The sequence below is a fragment of the Crassostrea angulata genome, chromosome 3, assembly GCF_025612915.1.
Source record: "Crassostrea angulata isolate pt1a10 chromosome 3, ASM2561291v2, whole genome shotgun sequence".
Taxonomy (NCBI): Eukaryota; Metazoa; Mollusca; class Bivalvia; order Ostreida; family Ostreidae; genus Magallana; species Magallana angulata.
In genome coordinates this window covers 17011259-17021632 of record NC_069113.1, presented here as the reverse complement: position 1 = coordinate 17021632, position 10374 = coordinate 17011259, and the positions used below count along the sequence as shown (strand labels likewise).

The window sequence follows — 10374 nt, the reverse complement described above, 5'->3', positions numbered from 1 at the left end:
GATTCCTGTTTTTCGTTGCCAAGTTAATAGTTACCATACGTGTCAAACAAGTACGGCGACGCGGGAGCATTTTAAGAAAACAAAGATTAGCATTTTGAAAAAAATAATAACAGATCTAGGCATCGATAGTTAGAAGAAGAAAAAAGATGATCTCATTTGCGATATCCTTGAAAACAGTACGTGACCCCACACTTACGCAGTTCAAAGAAAATACGCCGTTCAACAAAGTTACTTATTTACTTACTTACTTGGGTCCATCAAATAATGTGAAACCACCCTTTTATCGTCCCTATATGAGAGTTTATAATCTCTCCTGTCATATAGCAATTCAAGTCGTTGAATTTGTATGCATTTTGAAACAACTTAACAATCATTTTCATCTTATCTCATTACTGTTGATTGGCTCAAGCATGTAGCAATATTGATGGGCTGCTTTTTACAATATGCAATGGTGTCTTTTCACCATCCCAAGGAAATGAACTGAGCTGTACATTAGCATGAAATAAATGGAAGATGCCAAGGTCAGTCAATCAGAAACCAACACCACTTAGCACTCTAAACCTATCAAAGCCTCAGGTAGAACAGGTGATAGAAGATAATGTAACAGCAACCTCCCCTCTACCACATGGATCCACAATGGCTTCAATCCTCGTCATTCAGAAGATAGCAAAAATGACATTTACTGGTCCATGAAACAGCTTGCAGAATTGAAGACCATTTCTCTTCAAACAGGTTTTCAGACACAACTTTTCTTGTATTTGAATTAGCAAACTTAATAATGTTCTAAGCCTTCTTATTTAAATATTTCAAGTTTATGTTTATAAAAATTAATATGAATTACATGTATTGATCAAATTCATAATATATGTACACATATATCCTTTGACCTATACGAGAACCAGAATAAAAGCAAAAGGGTATAGCGTGAAAATGAAATAGGAGGACGCGTTTTAAGTTGGATATTAGTGGTTTTGTTGTATATGTAGTGGCAGATTATTCAAAAGTATGACTGTAGATGGTAGAAATGAATATTTGTTACAGTAATGAAATGTACTATATCTGAAATCTGAGTAGCAGTGCAGTAGCCTCAATGTGGATATTTTCGGTTTTCCTTGATTAGTCTAATGGCGTATATGTTTCCAAATGATGTCCGCATATTCGAGTAGTGGGCGAACATAAGAAAAATACCATGATACTAGTAATTCCTGGGATCTACGATTGAGTAAATACTTGTTTTTCCAGAGTATGTTGAGTCTTGATGCCTTTGCAATAATGGTATCCAAATGATCATTCAAATGACATTTCATTAAAAAGGTTAATCCAAGATGTTCATGGGATTCTGCTTCCTGGATGGGATTTCCATTGCAATACTTAGTATATAGTAAGGTGGAATGAGGGATGCTTTTCATATAAGAAATAAGAAGGCTCTCAGTTATTGAAGGATTAAATATTACTAGCCAATGATTGGCCCATCTACCGATTATGTCCAGGTCAACTTGCTTTCAACTTCGGTGTTTTTTATTGCAAAATGTGCGTTGAAATATTCAACATTCAAATCAGACATTATCCGATGTAGCTGGATATAGGTGGTTATAAAATATACTGGATTCATGCAGTCAAATAGTGCTAGCACGTACGGTGTACGTATATTTTAAAATATCATCTGAAGTCTTTTGATGTGTTTGTCGGCAATGATCCACATTAAACATAAGATAACAATACTATTTGTCTTTAAAGTTTACTATTTGTGTTTTAGCTACAATGCAAAGTTATCGAACGCTGAACTAACTTATACTGTATATATTATTCTGAATGAATACAAAATATCCATTTTTATTAACAAAAAAACCAATAGATTTTGTTTTTTATTTCAGACACAACTATATTTTTTGACGATATAAGTATTTCTATTGAAAATTAAGGAGGCTGGTCAGTAAATAAACTAACCATAAGATCTATCCAAAATTTTAAGATCTGATTTGTTATGTTATAAACTTTACATAATGAAGAAAAATTAGTATATTTTATCTTTTAAAATTTGGTATTTTCCTATATGTTCATAAGGCGCTCTTCTAGAGGAGACCAAAATAGTCTCCAAATGGTCACGACCATCGAGCCGTCTTACTGTTTTCCCAAACCCTCAACAGCAGGTATTTTAGCCGAAGCTAGATCGCCTCACGGCATCCTTTAACTTACAAGAAACTATTTGTCACAGCTTCACAGCTTCGAACTTGGAAGTCCCGTATATGTCGCTTTCCTAGATGAACAGAAAGATATCGACACAGTCTGGAGGCATGACCTAATGTAAAAGTTACATCGCCTAGAAGTTTCAGGACGTCTGTTACGACTGTCACACCAATACCTCATGTTCTATTAAACCAGTATCTAGTAATCTAGAATCTAGTAAACCAATTAAGCTCCTCCTGGTTTCCTGCTTCGCAAGGAGTTTGTCAAGGCGGAATATTTTCAACACTTCTGTACTTAAATTTTATTAACGACCTGCTTCAAGAAATCTAAAACCAGAGTCCGAATATGGGTATTTACAGTATCACTAGTTATAACCCTACCCTTGCGGACGATATCTTCTGCATACCTTAAAGCCCTGCAGCCAACCAGAATATTCTAACCCCTCATCATTTAAATACTCTCTAAATTGGAGATTCAAGTTAAATGCAGGCAAGTCAAGTGTTCTCCGGTTTACTCTATGATTCGCCTGCTACATGGCTTTTAGGTACAGAGCCTGTCTACCTGTCCCAGACATAAAATCACATTGGAATTCACCTTCATTCCAAACTTTTCCATACCGAGAGAGCCAACATTGTCTTAAAGCTGAACACCACTCGTAAATAGGCACAGTCACACAGGTACCTGGTATATAAACCCTTCGATTTCGTTACACCCGATTGCACACCCGAAACTCGTGGCCGACATGTAGTATTACTATTTGATGTTAATATTCTTCTGGCCTGAAAAAAGTGCGTAAAAGTTGATAATTTCATCGCGATTGAGTAACACAGCGAGGCAAGATGAAGGTCCACACATGAGACCTCTACAGCAAAATACTTTAAACCGCTAACAGGTCTGTAGCTTATACATGGGTTGTAGGGATAACGGCGGTGAGAGAGACATATGGCAGACAGTGCCTATTTACTAGCGGTGTTCAGCTTTAAAATACGTGAACATTTCAACGAAGATACCATATCCGGGTTTTACACCTCCATCGTGTATGGATGTGAACTTTGGTACGACAAACGCATGAAAGACTGAAAGATCTGAACACTGTTCAGAATTTTATTTTAAACATGCAATTGGCCTCCCAAAGAGTACCAGATCCGACATATGCAAATCACAACTTGGGCTTTTCCCAATAACATCTGAAATGAACAAAAGAAAATTATAATTCTTAGGCCACCTATGTAATCTGGACATCCAAACCCTTACTAAGAAGATTTTTCTTCATTGACTCTTTTCCTACATCAACTCACCGGAGCACAAACAATTTGTATATCAATATTTTGTCTAGATACAATCTCACTCAACATCTCTTGTTTTATTTAAGTTGTTATTTTCCCCTCTAAGGATCTCTAGAATAAAACTGTCAAAGCAGCTGTAACAAACTTCCACATCGACTCCAGACGTCTTCTGCTTTCTGACCCCAACTTCTCCCTAGTTAACACAATAAACGCAGGAAGGGGGACCCCCTTTTGCTATTTGGAAAATACCATCCAACATACATGAAATAGCTAGAACTCTGTAAATTCGTTGTCAAGTTATGGGGTTTTCCAACTTTACCTTCGGGAATATGTCTTCAGTGTGGCAGTTGCTTTACCAATGTGTTTCAACACGTATCGACCGTCTGCGTAGGATAGGAACACGATGATTCAGGACTTTGACATTTCACTTAGCGCCGGTGTAACGAAGAATTCTGACCCGGTGGTTCATTTTTCAACGTTGAATAATGAGACAGAAGGCTAATCCGTTGAAAATTGAACTGCGTCGTTGAATTTTGATCGGAAAACCGGTTCAAAATTCAACAACATAAAAGTATATATCAAATGAACTTATATCATAAACCATGATTTTTTCAATAAAAAAATTCAGGCAATTCCCATATTTTTCTTTATAATCCTAAAATTCAATGATGTATTATTCAGGAAATGTTAGATGCGTCAGATAGATATACGTGTATTATACACACCCAAGTCATGTCATGTTTTTAAAAAGGGGTTGGGATGGTGGTTTTAGTTTGTTTAATGTGCTTTGTTTCAGTCATTCTGTTGTATTGGGAAGGGGGGGGGGGCATTTTTGTGATTTTGTTCGTTGGCTATTTTTTTTTTGGGGGGGGGGGGGGGTGGTGTGAAAAAACTAACTCGTACAGATAACCATTATTTTCATCACTTTTATAATGAAATAACTAGGATGCAATGTATATGCCAGATGACCTATTAATTTTTAGCTTTTATTCGTCTTTTTTTTTTTTTTTTTTTTACAATTTGTTACAATATTTCTGAGAGTTTTGACTCTTTTTTCCCTAATTCTCAACCCCTCCTACTCCAAAAAAAGTTTTCTCTCTCTATGGAAAAAAACATAACGTCCTCTGAAGAGAATTGCGCTTAATCATAAGAGTTGCAGGGACTACGGTTAATTTAAATTGTCAATATCAAAGGGGAAGAAGTATTAACCATCCTATACTGGTTTCGGTCCTGCAGAGAAATCAAAGAGATACATGCGACTCTTGACTGCAGCAATAACCCAAGTCTGTCATTGTGCTCTCCGAAACGATAGAAAACAAACGCGTTCTGGAGGTAAAAAAATTACATACAAAGAGGAATTTATCCAAAAGGAATCAGAAAGTCGGAGACCAAGAGAAGAAGTTTCGGAGAGATTGTAAAGTCTAAAGTAAGAGACGGTGTTCTTTTCTACAGTTCTAAGGAGAAAGACCTCAAAGTTGTCGCAGAAAAGGAAAAGGTAGATATTCTACAAAGCTACATGTTCAACCACATGGAGGCCACCTTGTGATCAACAAGACGTTCATATCGTACTAGAGGGATATTTTAACTTAAACAGCCACGTAGCATCGTTTTCGAAAGAGGGAGAAGACTCAAGATCCTTGACAAAGAGGAAAACGAAAAGAAGACATTCCCAAAATCTATAACTTACTGTTTCACTGTTCGTTTCCTTATTTTCCTCATTTTTTGTATATGGACCCAAACAAGTAAGGGGGAAGGCAATGATTATTTATTATATGTAAATTTAAGAAAGATACATGTATTTGCTGCACCGAAACGGCGGCAGCCCCCCTCTCTTGCTCCCCCAAATGCTACGTGCCTGTTAAAATACTTTCCCCCGATCATTACGCATTATTTATGTGGTTCATATGACAGAGTTTAATTCCATTGTGAACTATTTTATGTCGAAAAATGACAATAACAAACCGTCAACCATCTAAAAAATCCATAAAACGAAATACAAATTCAAAGCAGAGCAACACAGACCTAAAAAAAGATAGAGGTAAGAACAGGTGCCATGGAGGAGTGAGCATCCTCTGCTGACCAGTCATACCCGCCGTGTGCTCTTTGTCGTAATCAGGAAAAAACGGAAAAGTCCGTAGACAATTAAGTGATTAATTATGATCTAATAATTATTATGAAAAAAGTCAGTCAGCACTTCAAACGATACTGTTGATTGTCCTTTTTTATCAACTTATTTGTCAGTAGTTTGCCTCGCCTTAGAAACTGTTCATACGAAGACCATGCCCTTGCGTATCGAATTAACTGAGAGACAAAAACACCATATGCAGGTGATGAAGGTATATTGCTACATAAGTAAGGAAAGTTGACTATAGAAAAATTGAGGTTTGAATAATTAGACATAGTATTTATGTAATTTTAGGTGGCAAAAACTGAGTTCTCGATATTACTGGTTATTTAATGATGTGAAAAAAACTTTGTTAGTAAATGCGACACGTGTAAAAGAAAAGAACAGTTTAACAATAGCGAAGAAACAACTGCGCCCCACAGTTTCCGACAACGCTTATTCACAGATTGGTAAGGATTTGATTTGACCATTGGAATAAAATAAAGTCAGGTAAATTGATCATTGTTTAGAGTATAACTTTATCTCGTGCGTGTATCCAAGATATATTTCCGGGTTGGAATGGGGACATTTTACCCTTTTAGGGGGTGCTAGCCTTTATTCATACATCCATATACATGTAATTATATCAAATGGATATACAAGCTACTTAGTAGTATTGGGGTTTTTTGTGGAGGGAGGGGGGGGGGATTAATAAATTAATTAACTAACTTTGCAAATTGTAGATGATACCACACCTTTTATATCTGTGCAATCATATACGAATTTTAACATTATACATAAGCCAAAAGTCACACAGTAATATCAAACTGTGAAGAGTCAAGTTCGCAATTCAACATTTATAATTCATGTTTGCGGGGTGAAATTTTAATGGCAATCTACTGGTGGTAACCTATTACCACCATTGAAATATAGTGAAGTGTCATCTCTAGTTTTTGACATTCGGGCTTATCAGCAATGAAAAGTAAACTGGGTTCTAAAATGCAGTTCGCAATTCAATAAATTCATATTTGGGGCCTGAGTCATCTACTAGTGGTTTACCACTACCACCGAAAAAAAATATGATGATGTGATCATCTCTAATTTTTGAGATATGGGGCCCTAAAAAACTAACTATTGATTATTTTTGGATTTTAAACATTGGGCTCGGAACATCGAGGGTTCCTAACCTTGACCCTGAAAGTTTTTAAACTTCAGGATCTCCTTGAAAATACATCTACGCTAATATTGAATATCTCTCTCTCTCTCTCTCTCTCTCTCTCTCTCTCTCTCTCTCTCTCTCTCTCTCTCTCTCTCTCTCTACTAGAGCATATTTTAACTTATTAGAAAACAGTACTTTTTTGTTAAAAGTAAAATCTTAGTAGGCAGAAACTTGATTATCTTAATCTTATTGTCCACTGTGTTGGAAAACTAAAACTACAAACACATTTTAAAATTGGTTGTTGGGATAAGAAAAATTATATCATTTAGACATACAGCCGAGAGAAAAAGGTCAGAAAAAGTTATTTCCCCTTAGCATAAATAAAATGTATAAAAAATTGGAAAATTTTGGATAAAATTACGCTGCGAAAATATGTATTTCTGTACAAATTTTAAAGAATTCAAAGTTTTACAATAAAGTATGACGTCACAGAACACTGGATCTACTTTAATAACGATAAAAGATATCATATCTCAAAATTTTTATCATTGACCTCATATTAATTTTATACCCGCAAAATAATATCAATATCAATATAGGAAGTTAATTCGAAAAAGTCACGTGACACCTGAGGCCATGAGCACGTAAATTTTTTGGTCCTGGTGATTTTGGAGTGTTTTTGATACAAAGTGGGATTCTATTTTGGTTTATTGTGTTTATTAGTGTTCTGTATTTATATATACTGGAAAAAAAGAGGAAATTCAACTTGGATTTGTTTGAAACATGGAAACACGAAACAAAGGAATATCCAAAAAAAATTCTGACAACAGTTCATCCAAAGCCAAGCAAACCGAAAATTCAGCAGAGCGCGACCAGGGTCCGTTATGTGACAAACTAAAACCCATATCGGACCAGGCCGAGTGTAATTATAACGAAATTACAACCTTGCGCTCCGAAAATGCTCAACTTAGGCGTGAACTTGATCTCCTGCGGTCGGTTGTGATTAGAATGGACAGAAAACTGTCACACATGGATGATGACATAACTGATCTTCGCTCGAGATCGATGAAAGACAATATATTGATTCACAACTATCCTTATACCCAACAAGAGGACTTGGCCACAGCGATACCCAATGTTATAAAGCAATCACTGGGTGTCGATGTTGAGTTTGTCCGCATCCACAGGAACGGGGTCCGCCCACAGTTCAACGACAAACCGGTCACAATAACCGCTAAGTTGAAGGATCGCAATAAAAAGGATGAGATTCTCAACGCGCAGAGGCTAAAAAAAATTGCAAAACAGCGTTTACCCTTCTTCATCACTCCCCAACAGCCCGCACCCCTTACCTCCGCTAGAAATAAACTTTTTGATAAAGCGGATTCATTTCGTAAGCAGAACATTAATGTTAAAGTTCAAAGAAACGAGATAACAATGCCAAACGGTACGAAATACGAGGAAGAGGTACCCCTTATTTCCAGTGCGGATGCCTTGCAAATTTCTTCTGAGGAATATCAGTCCTTGGACGACGTGGTGGTTGTCTCTACGGAACCGGTGCAGAAAGACGGGTCGGAATTTATGGCGGTTGGTGCTAATATTCAGTCCTCGGACGAGGCCCTGAATATCTACAAAAACATCAATAGACCCTTATGCTGCAAGTTGCGACAGCAGAATCCTCATATACAGGTTTCTCGACCAAAGTGGAAAAACTATCGAAAATTACCACGACGATCGGGAACATGGGGCAGGACGGAGAATGCTGAGGTACGTCCAAGACAATCGGATGAACGACGTTGCAATTGTTTTGACGCGATGGATGGGGCGCTCGCACATTGGCCCAGCCCGTTTTTCCATCATGGAAAACTTGGTTTGTGACCTTGTTAACAAACTAGATGAGCCAAGTGACTCCGGAAAATAACTGAATTTTCCTCATTCACACTAAAAACTATTAAGGACAATGTCCAAATTACTTGTGTTTATAATTACGTATTTAAAAAAACTGTATATGTATTTTTAAACACATGAAAACATCCCATTAATTAATTCAAATGCCGACTTTTCATTCTAACCATGCCTTTTATATAATTCCGGAAATATTTATGTCTACCATTGTTAACTCTAATTTTAGTAACGTGTCGGCATATCCAATGAAAACATTCTACCCCTCAACCAAAGTCATCGTACGTCAGCACGTGCCTTTAACTTTAAACCCAGCAATCGAGCACTCCTTTTTTTGCCTCTTCTGTATGTTTCCTTTCTCAATCGTGTGTCAACCTCAGACTAGTATAATTATTGGAGAAGAGCATTTTTTGACCGTGTTGTTGTATTTCCAGCGAATCATACAAGGTAAGCAAACTTTTTCTGTAACATGTCTTCGGTAAAAATTATATCTGCTAACTGTCAGGGTCTGCACGAATTTAAGAAAAAGAAAAGATGTCTTTCAATATTATCGACGAACCCAATGCAACATTTTATGTTTACAAGACACTCATTTCACTTGTGATATGGAAGATAGTATTCAAAATGAATGGGGCAATGAAGTTTATTTTAATTCTTTTACCTCAAAGTCCAGAGGAGTAGCAATTTTTTTCAATAACAATTTTGAATATAAAGTACATAAGAATTTTACAAATGATTCTGGAAATTTTGTGGTACTAGACCTCAGCATTCAAAGCCATCGTTTAAGTTTGATTACAGTGTATGGTCCAAATGAGGACACACCCCTTTTTTATGAAGAACTCTTTGAAATTGTAAGTGAAATAGGAAATAAAGACATAATAGTTGTTGGTGATTTTAATCTTATTATGGATCCCGATATGGATTATTACAATTATCTTCATCTTAACAATCCTAAAGCAAGAGATAAAGTAATAGAAAAAATAAATCAATTCAATCTTATTGATATTTTTAGAGAAACTCACCCTGATAAGAAAAGGTATACATGGCGTAAACCAACCCCTCTTAAACAAGCAAGACTAGATTTCTTTTTAATATCAAATACCATGCTGTGTATGTCACAAGAAAGTGAAATTATAGCAAGTTATAAGTCAGATCATTCACCAGTACTCCTTAGTCTAAAACTCAATGAATTTACACATGGAAAAGGTTTATGGAAGTTCAATAATGCACTTTTATATGATAAGGAATTCTTAGATGTTGTAAATAAAAAAATACAAGAAATAAAACAAAATTATGCAGTACCTGTATATAACAATGCATCTATTGACAAAATTCCAAATGATGAAATTCAATTCACTGTCAATGACCAGCTCTTTCTTAAAACGTTATTAATGGAAATCAGGGGCAAATGTATATCATATTCTAGCTATGCCAAAAAGAAAAATAACGAAAAGGAGAAATTTTTAATAAATCAAATAAAACAGCTGGAGGAAAAGTATGAAGAAAACATTCAAACAATTAATCTTAAAAAGAAAGAATTAGAAAATATCAGAAATCACAAACTGATGGGAAGTCTAGTAAGATCAAGAGCTAAATGGACCTGTAAAGGAGAGAAACCAACAAGTTACTTTCTTAATCTTGAGAATAGAAATTTTGTAAATAAAATTGTCCCAAAATTAATAAAAGAAGATTGTTCCGAAGAAATTAATGGACAAAAGGAAATCCTGTTAGAGATAGAA

At 35.8% G+C, this 10374-nt stretch overlaps 1 pseudogene; it reads left to right on the top strand.

Annotated features, from left to right (window-relative positions):
- The first annotated feature begins 7519 nt into the window (after positions 1-7519).
- Positions 7520-8654, top strand: LOC128175717 (uncharacterized; annotated as a pseudogene).
- The last annotated feature ends 1720 nt before the right edge of the window (positions 8655-10374 follow it).